General features: G+C 43.1%; 1 protein-coding gene and 1 non-coding gene across 2 annotated transcripts in view; one reads left to right on the forward strand and one right to left on the reverse strand.

Annotated features, from left to right (window-relative positions):
* LOC126202992 (peptidoglycan-recognition protein SB1-like) overlaps positions 1–18,074 on the forward strand; it is a 157,922-nt gene that overhangs the window by 53,329 nt on the left and 86,519 nt on the right. The window lies entirely within an intron of this gene.
* Trnal-caa (transfer RNA leucine (anticodon CAA)) lies at positions 1,246–1,320 on the reverse strand. Its single transcript has one exon. It is a non-coding gene; the product is annotated as a tRNA-Leu (tRNA).

Raw genomic sequence — 18,074 nt, forward strand, 5'->3', positions numbered from 1 at the left:
CCTCAGTGCGTAGAGAAGCCATGTCAAAAAAATTGCTCTGGGCACTATGGGACTTAACTTCTGAGGTCATCGGTCCCCTAGAACTTAGAACTACTTAAACCTTACTAACCTAAGGACATCACACACATCCATGCCCGGGGTAGGATTCGATCCTGCGACCGTAGCGGTCGCTCGGTTCCACACTGTAGCGCCTAGAACCACTCGGCCACACCAGCCGGCAGAAGCCACATCACTTAGTGATAGAAACGGCTGATAAATGTAGCATCGTATCTGCTGCATCACCCGTGTGCACGTGGGATACTGCACAAACTTCCTGCCGCCGCCCCCCCCCCCCCCCCCCCCCCATTCAAAGGGCCTGTTCTACATCAAGACAACATTACAAATGTTGACAAACTGCCTATTGGCTTCTAATGATTTTTCTGACGTTTCGCCAGCACGAGTGGCTGGCATTGTCAAAGCTTCACCCTCCATTGCCGGTGGTGAACTGGAGGCGAGCTCGCGGGCGCAGACTATATGTACCTGGCGCGCCAACGTCCGAGGGCTTCTCCACGGTAATTTCCGGTGCGGTTCTCCTCTTGCTACCTGCGACGGTCGTTCGCTGCAGTACGGGCAGCCAGGATCCGTCGGCCGAAGAACCCAAGACAGAAGCCAATAGGCAGTTTGTCAACAAGTGGCCACGAAAGCCTTAACAATTTTGTATTACAAATGTTGTTTGACTGCAACGTAATCCCATTGCAACTTGCAAAAGACACGTTCACACACCAGTTGACCTGGCGTATGAAAAAGTCTTTTGAATTTTGCATTGGAATTACGTTACAGTCAAACATTAGAGATGCAGGTGATGGACGAAAGCGTTTGAAGCTGTTGTTGATTTAGTCTTCAGTCCGAAGAATAGTTTGATGCAGCTCTCCAACCTGTTCTGTCCTTTTCATCTCCGAACAAATGTTGGAGCTTTCATCCTTCTGAATCTGCTTGCTGTATTCATCTCTTGGTCTCCCTCTACAATTTTTACAACCCACACTTCCCTCCAGTACTAAACTGGTGATCCCTTGACGTCTGAGAATGTGTCCTATGAATCGCTCCCTTCTTCTAGTCAGATTGTGCACATATTTCTTGTCTCCCCAATTCTGTTTAGTACTTCCTCATTAGTTAAGCGATGCACCCGCCTATTCTTAAGAGTTCTTTCGTTGTATCACATTTTAAAAACCTCTATTCTCTTGAAACTTCCTGGCAGATTAAAACTGTGTGCCCGACCGAGACTCGAACTCGGGACCTTTGCCTTTTGCGGGCAAGTGCTCTACCAACTGAGCTACCGAAGCACGACTCACGCCCGGTACTCACAGCTTTACTTCTGCCAGTACCTCGTCTCCTACCTTCCAAACTTTACAGAAGCTCTCCTGCGAACCATGCAGAACTAGCACTCCTGAAAGAAAGGATATTGTGGAGACATGGCTTAGCCACAGCCTGGGGGATGTTTCCAGAATGAGATTTTCACTCTGCAGCGGAGTGTGCGCTGATATGAAACTTCCTGGCAGATTAAAACTGTGTGCCCGACCGAGACTCGAACTCGGGACCTTTGCCTTTCGCGGGCAAGTGCTCTACCATTCTCTATTCTCTTCTTTTTAAACTTTTTATCGTCCATGTTTCACATCCACACTTAGTTACACTCCATACACATAATTTCATAAAAGATTTCCTAACACTTAAACCAAAATTCGGTGTTAACAAATTTCTCTGCAGCAGAAACGCTTTTCTTCCCATTGCCAGTCTACATTTCATATCCTCTCTACTTCGGCCATCATCAGTTATTTTGCAGCCGAAATAGTAAAACTCAATTACTACTTTAAGTGTCTCGTTTCATAATCCAGTTCTCTCAGTATCAGCTGATTTTATTCGACTACATTCCGTTTAATTGAACTGCATTCCATTAACCTTGTTTTGCTTTTGTTGGTGTTCACCTTATAACGTCCATTCAAGACACTGTCCATTCCGCACAACTGCTCTTCCAAGTCCTTTGCTGTCTCTGACAGAATTTCAATGTCTTCGCCAAACCCCAAAGTTTTTATTTCTTCTCCATGGCTTTTAATACCTACTCCGAATTTTTCTTTGGTTTCCTTTAGTGCTTGCTCAATATACAGATTGAATAACATCGGGGATAGGCTACAACCCTGTGTCACACCCTTCCCAACCATTGCTTCCCTGTCATGCCTCTCGATTCTTGTAAGTGCCGTCTGGTTTCTGTACAAGCTGTAAATAGGCTTTCGCTTCCAGTACTTCCGGTACTTCAGAACTTCAATGAGGGTATTGCAGTCAACACCGTAATTCTTAACTAGTGACCATTAAGTCACCAACTCTGACGGAACCTTAATCACTAATAAAGTTGCTCAGTATATTTCTTGGTTCTGGATTTATCTGCGGTGGACTGTCTCGGGAGAATTACCCTATATACTGAACAAAAAAGTTTATTTTAAACTGAGATTTTCATGTTCGCAGCTTTTATTTATTGCGGTCCTATTCAGGACCCACAAGCTCGTAGAATTGGACCATCTCTGCGCATCTGTCAACTGAATATCGAAGGGATAAGTCGAGCAAAATGTGAGTATCTTTCCAGGCTCACACAGAAATATGCAGTTGATATCATCGCACTTCAAGAAACGCACACAGCTGACGAACCACAGCTACAGAGTAGGGGGAAAATACCGGGCTTTAAACTGATAGCCTCTAATCACCATCAAAATTATGGCCTTGCAACTTACGTCAAGAATCACATAACAAACTACCAGCTGCTGTCAGAAAATTCTGGAAATGACATTTTTACAACTGCTGTTAAAATTGAAAACCTAACGATAGTTAACGTGTACAAACCCCCAGGGACTAATTGGCCTAATCCCGTTCTACCGTCTCTGCAACATCCAACTATATACCTCGGTGATTTCAACAGTCATCATCACCTGTGGGGATATATGGAGAATGACCTCAACGGTGAAGCGCTTGAGGACTGGATGGAAACTGAAAACCTGAATTTAATTTACGATGCTAAAGATCTGCCTACCTTCCACTCAGCTCGCTGGTCCCAAGGCTATACCCCAGATCTGTGCTTCACAACTCAGTCTCATAATTCCCTAAATCAAGTACGACGAACTGTGCTCAAGGAATTCCCACATAGTCAACACAGACCTGTTATATTGGAGATGGGGATGTCTATACCTGTTGTACGATCACATCCTAAACCGAGGTGGAACTTCAAGAAAGCCAACTGGACTGAATTTGCAAAGCAAACAGATTCCAATATCAGATGGATCAAACCAACGTACAACAACTACAGCAGATTTGTTGGGGTTATCAAAGGTGCAGCCAGACGATGTACTCCTAGAGGGTACCGTAAAGAGTATATCCCTGGTTGGAGTTCCGAGAGTGAGGAGTTACTAAAAGAATATGAAGACCATCCTAACTTTGACAATGCAACAAGCCTCCTCCAGTCCCTGGATGATAATCGAAGAAAGATCTGGCATGAAACTGTGGGGTCCCTAGATTACACCCATTCTAGCAGAAAAGCCTGGTCTATCATCAGGAAATTAGACTCTTCAAACCCTACAACAAAAAGATCAAAAAATGCCATCAATTTGAATGACTATGCTAAACACCTTGTGTCAGTTACAAAGAATATAAAGGACAAGCAAGCCAAAAGGGATATCAAACTACAGTTGAACACCAAGAAAAGAGCAGCCCTACAGTCTTCCGAATTCTCTACTCCATTTCAAGAAGAGGAAACTAAAGCTGCAATCAAAAGTATGAAACTTGGAAAAGCAGCTGGATATGATGGAATATACCCAGAATTCCTGGCTCACTGTGGACCAGCTACAGTAAAATGGTTGACCAACTTCCTTTCAAACATCCTGCAAACTGGAAACATCCCACATCTGATGAAGAAATCAAAAATATTAGCCATACTGAAACCAAATAAAGATCCCACAAAAGTGGAAAACTATCGTCCAATAGCACTCTTAAGTATCACTTATAAACTCCTTGAACGTCTGATCTACAACAGAATCTGTGAAACAATCAACCATCATATTCCTATCGAGCAAGCAGGATTTAGACCTGGGAGAAGTTGTAACGATCAGGTACTATCTCTCACTACGCACATTGAAAATGGGTATGAGAAGAAATCAGTAAGTGTGGCTGCCTTTTTGGATCTATCTGCTGCCTATGACACTGTCTGGCGAGAAGGACTCCTTTTAAAATTTGTGAGTGTTATCCCATGTCGTAAACTCACGGCCTTACTCAACAATATGCTAAGCAATAGGTACTTTCAGATCTACTCAGATAATGATAGGAGCAGAATGTTTAAACTAAATGACGGCTTACCTCAAGGGTCTGTTCTGGCTCCCCTCCTTTTCAATTTGTATACACACGACTTACCAGAAACATCTTCAAGGAAATTCATATATGCTGATGATATTTGTCTGGTGACTCAGTGCTCCAACTTTGCTGATGCTGAAACTATTCTATCCACTGATCTGGAAGCCTTAGACAAATATTTCAAGAAATGGTGCCTCCACCTAAATCCTCAGAAAACAGTTATATCTGCATTCCACCTACGTAACAGACAGTCAAATTACAAACCAGAAGTTGTATTCAGAGACCAAGTGTTGCCATACTGTAGTACACCAAAGTACCTGGGATTAACACTAGATAGAACTCTGTCTTTCAAGCAGCATTTATCAAATGTGGCTGCTAAAGTTAAAACTAGAAATAATATTCTTCAGAAGCTTGTTGGTACATCATGGGGAGCCAATACTAACGTCCTGAGATCTACAGCATTAGCTCTGTCATATTCTGTTGCTGAATATTGCTGCCCAACCTGGATCAACAGTGTTCACACTAAGAAGATAGACGTGCAACTCAATCAGGCAATGCGATTAATCACAGGATGTATTCGGAGCACAAACACGCTGTGGCTGCCGGTTCTAAGCAATATCCCACCTCCAGCCCTAAGAAGATCAGAAGCTCTCCTAAAGACGTGGAAAAACATTCAGCAGAACCCCCAGCTCCCCATCCATCAAGATATTGTACAAGGAACACACCAACGCTTGAAATCGAGGAAACCACCATGGCGCACAGCACTCGACCTTGAAGGATCTGCTTTCAACATTAACAGTTCATGGAAACTCCAGTGGGATCAGTCTTCAGTAGCCAATAAACATCTAGTCGAGGACCCTTCCAAGCAGACGCAAGGATTTGATCTTCCAAGGCGTCAGTGGAGGATCATTAACCGCATTCGAACTGGACAAGGCAGATGTGGCTATCTACTGCACAAATGGGGATGGGTTGGCTCTGCAAATTGTGACTGTGGTGCCCCCTCACAGACGATTCATCACATTGTTGCTGACTGCCCTCATCGTACTTTCAGAGGAACTTTAATGGACATTCATCGTACATCGGATGAAGCAGTCAAGTGGATTGAAGAACTAGACATAGAGCTGTAAAATTGTACGAACTTGTGATTGTACATTTTAGTCCTGAAAATATTGTATATAAATGTAAATCAATGTACACATCATACGATAAATAAATAAATTTATTTAATTATTTATCCTGGAAGCATTACTCTAAACCAGGTAGCCTACATTTTTTGTATTAGGTTCAGTACGTGACACATTTCACTGCCTTGAATCAGCACTTAGAAATAACAGTGATTTGAATTGTGGAAATAGTAGTAGCGATGATAGGAGAAAAAACAGTGTATATTTGGTCTTGAGAAGTGGAACAAGCAGGACAAGTTAAAGGCACGTTGATTTAAACTGAGGGTTCTCGAAGCACTGGACGTGATGGAAGGGATGGGAGAGAAACGCGACAGGACAGCACAGATAATGAGAGAAGGGGGAGAGAGAGCGATTTGACTGATGGAGAACAGAAGCGAGAGAGGTGTTCAACTGGGAGAAGTTGAGAGCGTTTTCCTACTTGTCTGACACAACTGGCGGCACTTGTTACTTTGTGGGGAAAAGTTACGAGATTAACAAAAGCAAGTGCTTCAGATTTTTTAAAGCGCAAACAGAATGCGGGGTAGCGTGTTCCAGACGCCGAGGAGGAGTTTGCGAATGTTTTTCATTTTTATTGTATGGGTGGTCATGGTGGCTCATGGTGTGGGTTCCTGTAGTCATGTCCTAGTTCATGAACCACGGGCAACGTATGAGTGGCCAAGTAAGTGGTCCCGACAGTCGGCATACCAGTTACTTTGGAATAAGGCTGGGCATCTCGGACATATTCTGAGTCGTGGTCACCTTCGTGCTCATACGGCAAAGACTATCAAATCCACCGGTTAGTCCCTCAACCGTTAGGGGTAAAACTCAATGGGACTCGGGGCAAGTAAGGCTAGCAACCTGCTTCCCTGGTACTTTAAATATGATGCTGGCAACAATCAGAGCAAAATGCCTCGGACCTTTGGAGGTGACGGAGTCCCACCTCTAACTGACAAACCAGGGACTCCTAAGATACGACTTGGCAAACAAATTGTAATGAGATGGGGAGCTATTAATATCAATGGGGGCTACTCTGGGAAGAAGGTAGAGCTGGCAGAGGCTGCAAGTGAGATGGGGCTGGACGTTTTAGCTCTTAGTGACATTCGGGTAAGGGGTGAGAAAGAAGAGGAAGTGGGAGAATACAAGGTCTACCTGTCAGGAGTCAAAGCAGGAATAGCACAATGGGGTGTAGGGCTTTACATCAGGAAAGAAATGGAACCCAGCGTAGTTGCAGTAAGGTATGTAAACGAACGACTGATGTGGATAGATTTGACAGTGTCTAGCAAGAAAATCAGGATTGTGTCAGTATATTCGCATTGTGAAGGGACAGATCAAGATAAGATAGATAGTTTTTATGAGGCACTCAGTGATGTAGTTGTTAGAGTAAAGGACAAGGACAGTGTTCTGCTCATTGGTGATTTTAATGCCAGGATTGGAAATCGAACAGAAGGGTATGAAAAGGTTATGGGTAAATTTGTAGAGGATATGGAGGCCAACAGGAACGGGAAACAACTCTTGGATTTCTATGCCAGTATGGGCTTAGTAATCACAAACTCCTTTTTTAAACATAAGAACATTCACCTGTATACTTGAAAAGGAATGGACAAGGTACAGGGACACAGTACTAGAAGTGGCTAAAGAATGTCTTGGAACAGTAGTGTGTAAAAGTAGGATGAAGCAAACAGCTTGGTGGAATGACACAGTCAAGGCAGCCTGTAAAAGGAAAAAGAAGGCCTATCAAAAATGGCTACATACTAGAACTCAGGTAGACAGAGAAAGTTATGTTGAAGAAAGAAACAAAGCCAAACAGATAATTGCAGCATCCAAGAAGAAATCTTGGGAAGACTTTGGAAACAGGTTGGAGACTATGGGTGAAGCTGCTGGGAAACCATTCTTGAGAGTAATTAGCAGTCTTAGAAAGGGAGGTAAGAAGGAAATGACAAGTATTTTGGACAGGTCAGGAAAACTGCTGGTGAATCCTGTGGATGCCTTCGGCAGATGGAGGGAATATTTTGAAGAGTTGCTCAATGTAGGTGAAAATACGATCAACAATGTTTCAGATTTCGAGGTAGAATGGGATAGGAACGATGATGGAAATAGGATCACATCTGAGAAAGTGGAGAAAATGGTCAATAGATTGCAGTGCAATAAAGCAGCTGGGGTGGATGAAATTAAGTCGGAACTCATCAAATACAGTGGAATGGCAGGTCTTAAATGGCTACACAGGATAATTAAAATGGCCTGGGAGTCGGGACAGGTTCCATCAGACTGGACAAAAGCAGTAGTCACACCAATCTTTAAACATGGAAACAGAAAAGATTGTAACAACTACAGAGGTATCTCTTTAATCAGCGTTGTGGGTAAAATCTTCTCAGGTATTGTTGAAAGGAAAGTGCGAGTATTAGTTGAGGACCAATTGGATGAAAATCAGTGTGGGTTTAGGCCTCTTAGAGGTTGTCAGGACCAGATCTTTAGCTTACGGCAAATAATGGAGTAGTGTTATGAGTGGAACAGGAAATTGTATCTATGCTTTATAGATCTAGAAAAGGCATATGACCGGGTTCCTAGGAGGAAGTTATTGTCTGTTCTACGAGATTATGGAATAGGAGTCAAGCTTTTGCAAGCAATTAAAGGATAGTCAGGCAGCAGTTAGAGTTGACGGTAAATTGAGTTCATGGTTCAGAGTAGTTTCAGGGGTAAGACAAGGCTGCAACCTATCTCCACTGTTGTTCATATTATTTATGGATCATATGTTGAAAACAATAGACTGGCTGGGAGAGATCAAGATATGTGAACACAAAATAAGCAGTCTTGAATATGCGGATGACTTAGTTGTGAAGGCAGATTCGATTGAAAGTTTGCAAAGTAATATTTCAGAGCTAGATCAGAAATGTAAGGACTATGGTATGAAGATTAGCATCTCCAAAACGAAAGTAATGTCAGTGGGAAAGAAATATAAACGGATTGAGTGCCAAATAGGAGGAATAAAGTTAGAACAGGTGGACGGTTTCAAGTACTTAGGATGCATATTCTCACAGAATGGCAACATAGTGAAAGAACTGGAAGCGAGGTGTAGGAAAGCTAATGCAGTGAGCGCTCATCTACGATCTACTCTCTTCTGCAAGAAGGAAGTCAGTACCAAGACTAAGTTATCTGTGCACCGTTCAATCTTTCGACCAACTTTCTTGTATGGGAGCGAAAGCTGGGTGGATTCAGGTTACCTTATCAACAAGGTTGAGGTTACGGATATGAAAGTACAGGGTTATTACAAATGATTGAAGCGATTTCACAGCTCTACAATAACTTTATTATTTGAGATATTTTCACAATGCTTTGCACACACATACAAAAACTCAAAAAGTTTTTTTAGGCATTCACAAATGTTCGATATGTGCCCCTTTAGTGATTCGGCAGACATCAAGCCGATAATCAAGTTCCTCCCACACTCGGCGCAGCATGTCCCCATCAATGAGTTCGAAAGCATCGTTGATGCGAGCTCGCAGTTCTGGCACGTTTCTTGGTAGAGGAGGTTTAAACACTGAATCTTTCACATATCCCCACAGAAAGAAATCGCATGGGGTTAAGTCGGGAGAGCGTGGAGGCCATGACATGAATTGCTGATCATGATCTCCACCACGACCTATCCATCGGTTTTCCAATCTCCTGTTCAAGAAATGCCGAACATCATGATGGAAGTGCGGTGGAGCACCATCCTGTTGAAAGATGAAGTCGGCGCTGTCGGTCTCCAGTTGTGGCATGAGCCAATTTTCCAGTATGTCCAGATACACGTGTCCCGTAACGTTTTCTGCGCAGAAGAAAAAGTGGCTGTAAACTTTAAACCGTGAGATTGCACAAAAAACGTTAACTTTTGGTGAATTGCGAATTTGCTGCACGAATGCGTGAGGATTCTCTACCGCCCAGATTCGCACATTGTGTCTGTTCACTTCACCATTATGAAAAAATGTTGCTTCATCACTGAAAACAAGTTTCGCACTGAACGCATCCTTTCCATGAGCTGTTGCAACCGCGCCGAAAATTCAAAGCGTTTGACTTTGTCATCGGGTGTCAGGGCTTGTAGCAATTGTAAACGGTAAGGCTTCTGCTTTAGCCTTTTCCGTAACATTTTCCAAACCGTCGGCTGTGGTACGTTTAGCTCCCTGCTTGCTTTATTCATAGACTTCCGCGGGCTACGCGTGAAACTTGCCCGCACGCGTTCAACCGTTTCTTCGCTCACTGCAGGCCGACCCGTTGATTTCCCCTTACAGAGGCATCCAGAAGCTTTAAACTGCGCATACCATCGCCGAATGGAGTTAGCAGTTGGTGGATCATTGTTGAACTTCGTCCTGAAGTGTCGTTGCACTGTTATGACTGACTGATGTGAGTGCATTTCAAGCACGACATATGCTGTCTCAGCTCCTGTCGCCATTTTGTCTCGCTGCGCTCTCGAGCGCTCTGGCGGCAGAAACCTGAAGTGCGGGTTCAGCCGAACAAAACTTTATGAGTTTTTCTACGTATCTGTAATGTGTCGTGACCATATGTCAATAAATGGAGCTACATTGAATTTATGAAATCGCTTCAATCATTTGTAATAGCCCTGTAGCTAGGATGATTGCAGGTACTAGTAGATGGGAACAATGGCAGGAGGGTGTCCACAATGAGGAAATCAAAGAAAAACTGGGAATGAACTCTATAGATGTAGCAGTCAGGGCGAACAGGCTTAGATGGTGGGGTCATGTTACACGTATGGGAGAAGCAAGGTTACCCAAGAGACTCATGGGTTCAGCAGTAGAGGGTAGGAGGAGTCGGAGCAGACCAAGGAGAAGGCACCTGGATTCGGTTAAGAATGATTTTGAAGTAATAGGTTTAACATCATAAGAGGCACCAATGTTAGCACCGAGCGAGGTGGCGCAGTGGTTAGACACTGGACTCGCATTCGGGAGGACGACAGTTCAATCCCGCGTCCGGCCATCCTGATTTAGGTTTTCTGTGATTTCCCTAAATCGCTCCAGGCAAATGCCGGGATGGTTCCTTTCAAAGGGCACGGCCGACTTCCTTCCCCATCCTTTCCTAATCCGATGAGACCGATGACCTCGCTGTCTGGTCTCCTTCCCCAAACCAACCAACCAAGCAACCAACCAACCAATGTTAGCACTGAATAGGGGATCATGGAGGAATTTTATAAGGGGGCTATGCTCCTGACTGAACGCTGAAAGGCATACTCAGTCTTAAATGATGATGATGATGATGATGGATGGTCACATCTAGAATACTGATCGTCTAGTTTGAAATTACAAGTGCATACGCTTTGTTTATGCGTGTTCTGCGGGTTGTAGAGTTACTGTATGTCAGACATATCGAGCAAGATCTATTATAATGGTTCGTTTCTACGTACGTTAACTGTAACGCTTGCTGATAAGACAGATACGTAGAGAGCTGTGGTTTGGCGGATGCGGGCTCGCTCGAGAATAGAAGGAAACCTGGGCGAAAAGCGCGCCGCACGAAGGAAATGTCAGAGCAGCATCTCGCGCGCGAATTACAGAAAAAAGCGGACGAGACACGTCACGTTACGCGAAGAGCGTAGCGCTTCCAGCTACTGCCGCTGCGGCGCTATAGCTGAATTCTTTTATCTTGGCGTCTCGCGCACACCCGCCCAGACGCGGGAGACTGCTGCGTTGCCAGCTGCACACGACGCACGCGCCAATAGAAGCAGCGCCATAGTATAGTACAGTTTGCAAACTTACGTTTAGGGGGGAGCGCGCAGTCCATGAAGTAAAGCCACCATGGCCGCATTAACTCTTTCGCTGCTACAGAGACGTACTCCCCGCATTCCGCTCTGTGCGCGATTTTGTCATCACTGCACTGCTCGCCTGTGCAAACACATGGTGTTCCCACTGCTTTGACACACTTATCATTCGATTGCAAAAAAACTATTTGGCCCAGAAATTTGATTTTTCCACATGTTCTTGACTGATACCTTTCTCCCACAAAAGACTTAATTTTGTTTAGATGCTCAACGCAGTTATTATGCAGCATTAAATGTAGTAAACCATTGCACGAAATTTTGAAGAGTTTGCAGAGGTAAAAGTCCATAGCGTATACTTTTCGTATGGTCGATTTTAGTTGCCACAATGTTGAGAATGAAATGTGGACAAGATACCTAAATTTCATATAAAATTTACTGTATAACAATATCTCATTTAATTTAAGTACCAGGTAGGTGTCGTATGTAATATTGAGAAATATTCCGTCTTTCGCGACTGTAATAAAAAGTTTTATTTACACTGGGCGCGTTTGGCTTCATTTTAAAGCACTTCAATCGATCAAAAGGAAGTAGACAAAATACATTAAACAAAAATGTGGACTTATAAAAACATTATGACTTGAATATACTGTGTATCAGTGAAGTGTTCTGAGCTATGTCAAATATAATTTTTGTGTGTGGCACACACAAACAGCATTTATTTGCTAAAACACTGATCAGCCGACACAGACGTTGAATATTGTGTTAACACTAGCACTCGCCAAGACATTCACAGCAGACCGCTCAGAAGACTGCTGAACACTCATTGGCTGTCAGCGGATGCGTGACGTCAGATGCGTAGAACAAGCCTTAAATCGATCGCACTCGCTCATGGTTCCAACTACACAGAGTGTTCATTTTAACTGGAGACATTGAAATATCCGAAAATCTACACATCGGATCAAACAAATTTATAACTAAAATTTGTTTGTCTCCGAGGGGGACATCCAATGATACCAAGTCCGACGAATTTGTGGTCAAATTTGTTATAATTGGATGTCCCCTTCCAAGAGAACCTAAGTTTCATTAGGATTTCTTTTGGCTCTGTGTGTCGTTTTCAAGAGATTTCAATGTCCCCAGTTAAAATGAACACCCTTTATAACATAAACAGTGTTTATAAATTTGGAAATATTCCACCTTTAGCGACTGTAATAAAACTTTTATTTATACCAGAGTCATTTCGCTTTTTTCTAAAAACGTTCTGATTAAAACAAAATTGGCGAAGTACACAAAAGTGAATTGTGGACGTAATAAAACATATAAACTAAAATATATTGTCACTGAGGCGCAGTGCGCAAACAATTTGTGTTTGTCACAACGGACAGCAAATACTTGCCAAAACATAGATCAGTCGACGAAAATATTGAATATGACATTGCCAAAGTAGCGAAGCAAAGAATTGAGTCAGGCAATCTAGTAGATCGGCAACGTACGAGCCGAAATTCTGCTCTAAATAATACTTTTAATACTGTCGCAAAAGAATAGTAAAACAGCGACTGCGGAAGAGAAGATATACAAACAAAAGAGATAACATGAATCCTGTATGTGTGCCTTTTCATTGTTTGTAATTCCCGTGAAAAGAAATATTGGAGGACAAAATTAGGAAAACTGAAAACTTATTATGATTGTAATGAAGAGACAAAGCACTAGAAATTTCAAAAAATTACATTCAAACGAATTAAATTCACGAAGTAAGACACTTCGATAATGTTTTTGAGTAAAGAAAGTATTAAGCACCAGACAAGGTTTGAATTTAGAACCTCCCACTTTATAACCAAGCACCTTAACCATTACGCAAACGCAGCTCGTCAGTTTATAAACCTGCTGGAGGACTCTAAAATAGCACGCAAAATACTGAGAAACACTGTTAGTATGACTATGAAGTAGTCACGCTTCGTCGAAGTACAATAGGAAATAAACAATTACCGCTGTTCTTTATTGCGAAAAAGCGGTTCGTGAGAATGATACAAACACCTTTCCTTGCTATCGCCTGAATTAGGAGGCTTATTGCTTGTTTGGTATAATTAATTAATAGAATATGAAGCAATTGGTATAAAAAATGCTTTTCCCAAACTTTCTATAAGAGAAAGTCTGCTATGAAGACATTGCTTTTGTTCAGTTACTTTATTTATGACTGAACGTTTCTAAAACTGAAGACACTCGTCCGTGCTGTGCACTGCAGTAGAGCTCTGGCAACGTCGTTCTCTGTTCATTGGCTGACTGTGTTTTGTGACGTCAGATGCGCAGAACGAACCTAAACTCGGCCGCCGTCGTAAATGACGCGCACTTTAGCATTGCTGGGCAGCCATTGGATGTCTTGGAGAACATCAGTCAAACTGCTGCCGCAGAAATGTTACCCACTGTCACACTCAAAAGTATCCGAACGGACTGGTTTTGCGTTGCGTCTTATTTCTATGCAACCCACACAACCCAACTGTCTTGCAGGTCCTCTAACCTATTCCCGCTGCAGTCGTGTGAATGTACAAAATGGTTACTACAAGAGATCACTAGAGAACTTTGTTCCATATGATAATTGGTGCAGACGCAAATATATAGCACGATAATGAAAGTATCAGGAAACTTGTTATTAGAGATGACATAGTTTTAACGCTTGGTTGCTTGGTCGGTTGGGTGGGTGATTCGAGGGAGCGGACCAAACAGCGAGGTCACCGGTCCCATCGGATTAGGGAAGGATGGGGAAGGAAGTCGGCCGTGCCCTTGTGGAGGAACCATCCTGGCATTTGCCAGGAGCGATTTAGGGAAATCATGGAAACCCTAAATCAGGATGGCCGGACGCTGATTTGAACCGGCGTCCTCCCAAATGAGAGTCCAGTGTCCTAACCATTGCGCCTCCCCACTCGGTTTTTAACTCTTGTAAACTCAAATTTATTACAATAAACAGTAAAACGAGCTGCTCGCCCAGGCCAAGGGACGTCGACCGGCCGCCGTGTCAACCTCTGCCTTGCGGCGTCATGCGAACACGGTTGGAGTCGCACGTGGTGAGCACACCGCCCTCTCGGCCACTTTGCCGATATTCCGGACCCTGGGGCAGCTGCCCTCACCATTAGGACCAGCAGCTCCTTAACTGGCATCGCGACGCTAATTAGGCTACACCCTGCTCCAGTCCTCCCAGCAAGGACGTGTACAGATTTGAACTTAAAATGACGTGGGTATAGAGTTACGAGTTGGACGGGTGTTCGAAACCAGCACTTACACGACTGTTAACTAAGCACAATCAGATCTTAGATATCGACATTGTTCAGTACTAAGAAATGTACGCGTAGTCTAGAGCAGCCGGCATGGTAGCTCAGCGTGTTCGGTCGGAGAGCCGGTTGGCCTCTGTAATAAAAAACTGAGTGGAAGGATCAACCACCGAACTTAAACAGGATGTCTTGCGACGTCCGCAACGACCAAACACAACGATCAATAAGGAACAAAATGCAAAAAAAAAAAGAGGGAGCGTCTTCATTAGTAATCCAAACGTCCTCGGTCCCGGGTTCGAAACCCGCCACCGCTTAAATTTTGATAAATGATCAGCATTGGCGGCCGATGACTTCCGGCATAAGAAGTCGCTCTCATTCTGCCAACGGCCTTGTCAAAGATTGCCCAAAAGGCGGAAGGCTCAACAATGATCAACGGCACGAGGATGCAGAAGGCAATGGAAACCACTGCATTAAAGACACGTAACGTGTATCCACAGGACATGTGACCTGTAATTGAAGAAGTGTCATGATGATCTCTCCATTGGCGAAAGACTCCGGAATAGTCCCCCATTCGGATCTCCGGGAGGGGACTGCCAACAGGGAAGTGACCATGAGAAAAACATTCAATAACCAACAAAAGGATAACGTTCTACGAGTCGGGTGGTGGAGAGGGGGGGGGGGGAATTTCATAAGTTTGAATGTGGTAGGGAAGTTAGAAAATCTGAAAATGGAAATTCAGAGGCTCAGTCTAGATATAGTAGGGGTCAGTGAAGTGAAATGGAAAGAAGACAAGGATTTCTGGTCAGATGAGTATAGGATAATATCAACGGCAGCAGAAAGTGGTATAACGGGCGTAGGATTCGTTATGAATAGGAAGGTAGGGCAGAGAGTGTGTTACTGTGAACAGTTCAGTGATAGCGTTGTTCTTAACAGAATCGACAGCAGACCAACAACCACAACGATAGTTCAGGTATACATGCCGACGTCGCAAGCTGAAGATGAACAGATAGAGAAAGTGTATGAGGGTATTGAAAGGGTAATACAGTACGTAAAGGGGGACGAAAATCTAATAGTCATGGGCGACTGGAATACAGGTGTAGGGGAAGGAGTAGAAGAAAAGGTTACAGGGAAACATGGGCTTGGGACAAGGAATGAGAGAGGAGAAAGATTGAGTTCTGTAATAAATTTCAGCTAGTAGTATTGAATATTCTGTTCAAGGATCACAAGAGGAGGAGGTATACTTGGAAAAGGCCGGGTGAGACGGGAAGATTTCAGTTGGATTACATCATGATCAGGCAGAGATTTCGAAATCAGATACGGGATTGTAAGGCGTACCCAGGAGCAGATATAGACTCAGATCACAATTCAGTAGTGATGAAGAGCCGGTTGAAGTTTAAGAAATTAGTCAGGAAGACTCATTATGCAAAGAAGTGGGATACGGAAGTACTAAGGAATGACGAGACACGCTTGAAGCTCTCTAAGGCTACTGATACAGTAATAATGAATAGCTCAGTAGGTAATACAACTGAAGGGGAAGGGACATCTGTAAAAAGGACAAAAACAGAATTTGAAAAGAAAAACATTGGTACAAAGAAGCTAACTGCGAAGAAACCATGGGAGACAGAAAAGTACTTCAGCTGAACAATGAAAGAAGGAAGTACAAAAATTTTCAGGAATACAGAAATACAGGTCGCTGAGGAATGAAATAAATAGGAAGTGTAGGGAAACTAAGACGATATGGCTGCAAGAAAAATGTGAAAAAATCGAAAAAGAAATGATTGTAGAAAGGGCTAACTCAGCATATAGAAAACTCAAAACCAACTTCGGCGAAATTAAATCAAGAGTGGTAGCATTAAGAGTGCAACAGGAATTCCACTGTTAAATGCAGAGGGAGAGCGGATAGGTGGAAAGAGTACATAGAAGGCTTGTATGAGGGGGAATTTGTCTGATGTGATAGAAGAAGAAATAGGAGTCGATTTAGAAGAGGTAGGGGATCCAGTATTAGAACAGAAATTAAAAGAGCTTTGGAGGACTTAAGACCAAATAAGACAGAAGGGACAGATAACATTCCATCAGAATTTCTAAGGCCATTTGAGGAAGTGGCAACAAAACTACTATTCACGTTGGTGTGTAGAGTGTATGACTCTGACGACATACCATCTGACTTTCAAAAAAATATCGTCCACACAATTCCGAAGACTGCAAGAGATGACAAGTGCTAAATTACCTCACAATGAGATTAGCAGCTCATGTATCAAGTTACTGACAAGAATAATATACAGAAGGATGAAAAAGAAAATTGAGGATGTGTGAGATGACGGTCAGTTGGGCTTTAGAAAAGATAAAGGCACCAGAGAGGCAATTGTGACGTTGCGGTTGATAACGGAAGCAAGGCTAAAGAAAAATCAGGACACGTTCATAGGATTTGCCGACTTGGAAAAAGCGTTCGACAGTGTAAAGTGGTGCAAGATGTACGAAATCTTGAGAAAAAAAGGGGTAAGCTACAGGGAGAGACGGGTAGTATACAATATGTACAAGAGCCAAGATGGAATAATAAGAGTGGACGACCGAGAAAGAAGTGTTCGGATTAAAAAGGGTGTAAGACAGGAATGTAGCCTTTCGCCTCTACTGTTCAATCTGTACATCGAAGAAGCTATGATGGAAATAAAAGAAAGGTTCAGGAGTCGGATAAAATTCAAGGTGAAAGGATGTCAGTGATAAGATTCGCTGATGACATTGTTATCCAGAGAGAAAGTGAAGAAGAATGGAATGAACAGTCTAATGAGTACAGAGTATGGATTGAGAGTAAATCGAAGAAAGACGGAGGTAATGAGAAGTAGCAGAAATTAGAACAGTGAGAAACTTAACATCAGGAGCGATGGTCAATTAGTAGATGCAGTTAAAGAATTCTGCTACCTAGTCAGAAAAATAACCAATGACGGACGGAGCAAGGAGGACATCAAAAGCAGTCTAGCACTGGCAGAAAGGGCGTTCCTGGTCAAGAGAAGTCTACTAGTATCAAATATATGCCTTGTCTGAGGAAGAAATTTCTGAGATTGTACGTTTGGAGCACAGCATTGCATGGTAGTGAAACATGAACTGTGGGAAAACCAGAAGAGAATCGAAGCATTTGAGATGTGGTGCTATAGACGAATGTTGAAAATTAGGATTGATAAGGTAAGGAGTGAGGAGGTTCTGCGCAGAGTCGGAGAGGAAAGGAATATGTGGGAAACAGTGACAAGGAGAAGGGACATGATGATACATCTGTTAAGACATCAGGGAATGACTTCTATGGTACTAGAGGGAGCTGTAGAGCGCAAAAACTGTAGAGGACATAGGTTGCAAGTGCTACATTGAGATGAAGTGTTGGCACAGGACAGGAATTCGTAGCAGGTCACATCAAACCAGTCAAAAGACGGATGCCTCAAAAAAAAAAAAAAAAAAAAAAAAAAAAAAAAAAAAGTGGTTCAAATGGATTGGGTTGGGTTGGGTTGTTTGAGGGAAGAGACCAAACAGCGAGGTTATCGGTCTCATCGGATTAGGGAAGGA

Source organism: Schistocerca nitens, chromosome 9 (assembly GCF_023898315.1).
Source record: "Schistocerca nitens isolate TAMUIC-IGC-003100 chromosome 9, iqSchNite1.1, whole genome shotgun sequence".
Classification (NCBI taxonomy): Eukaryota; Metazoa; Arthropoda; class Insecta; order Orthoptera; family Acrididae; genus Schistocerca; species Schistocerca nitens.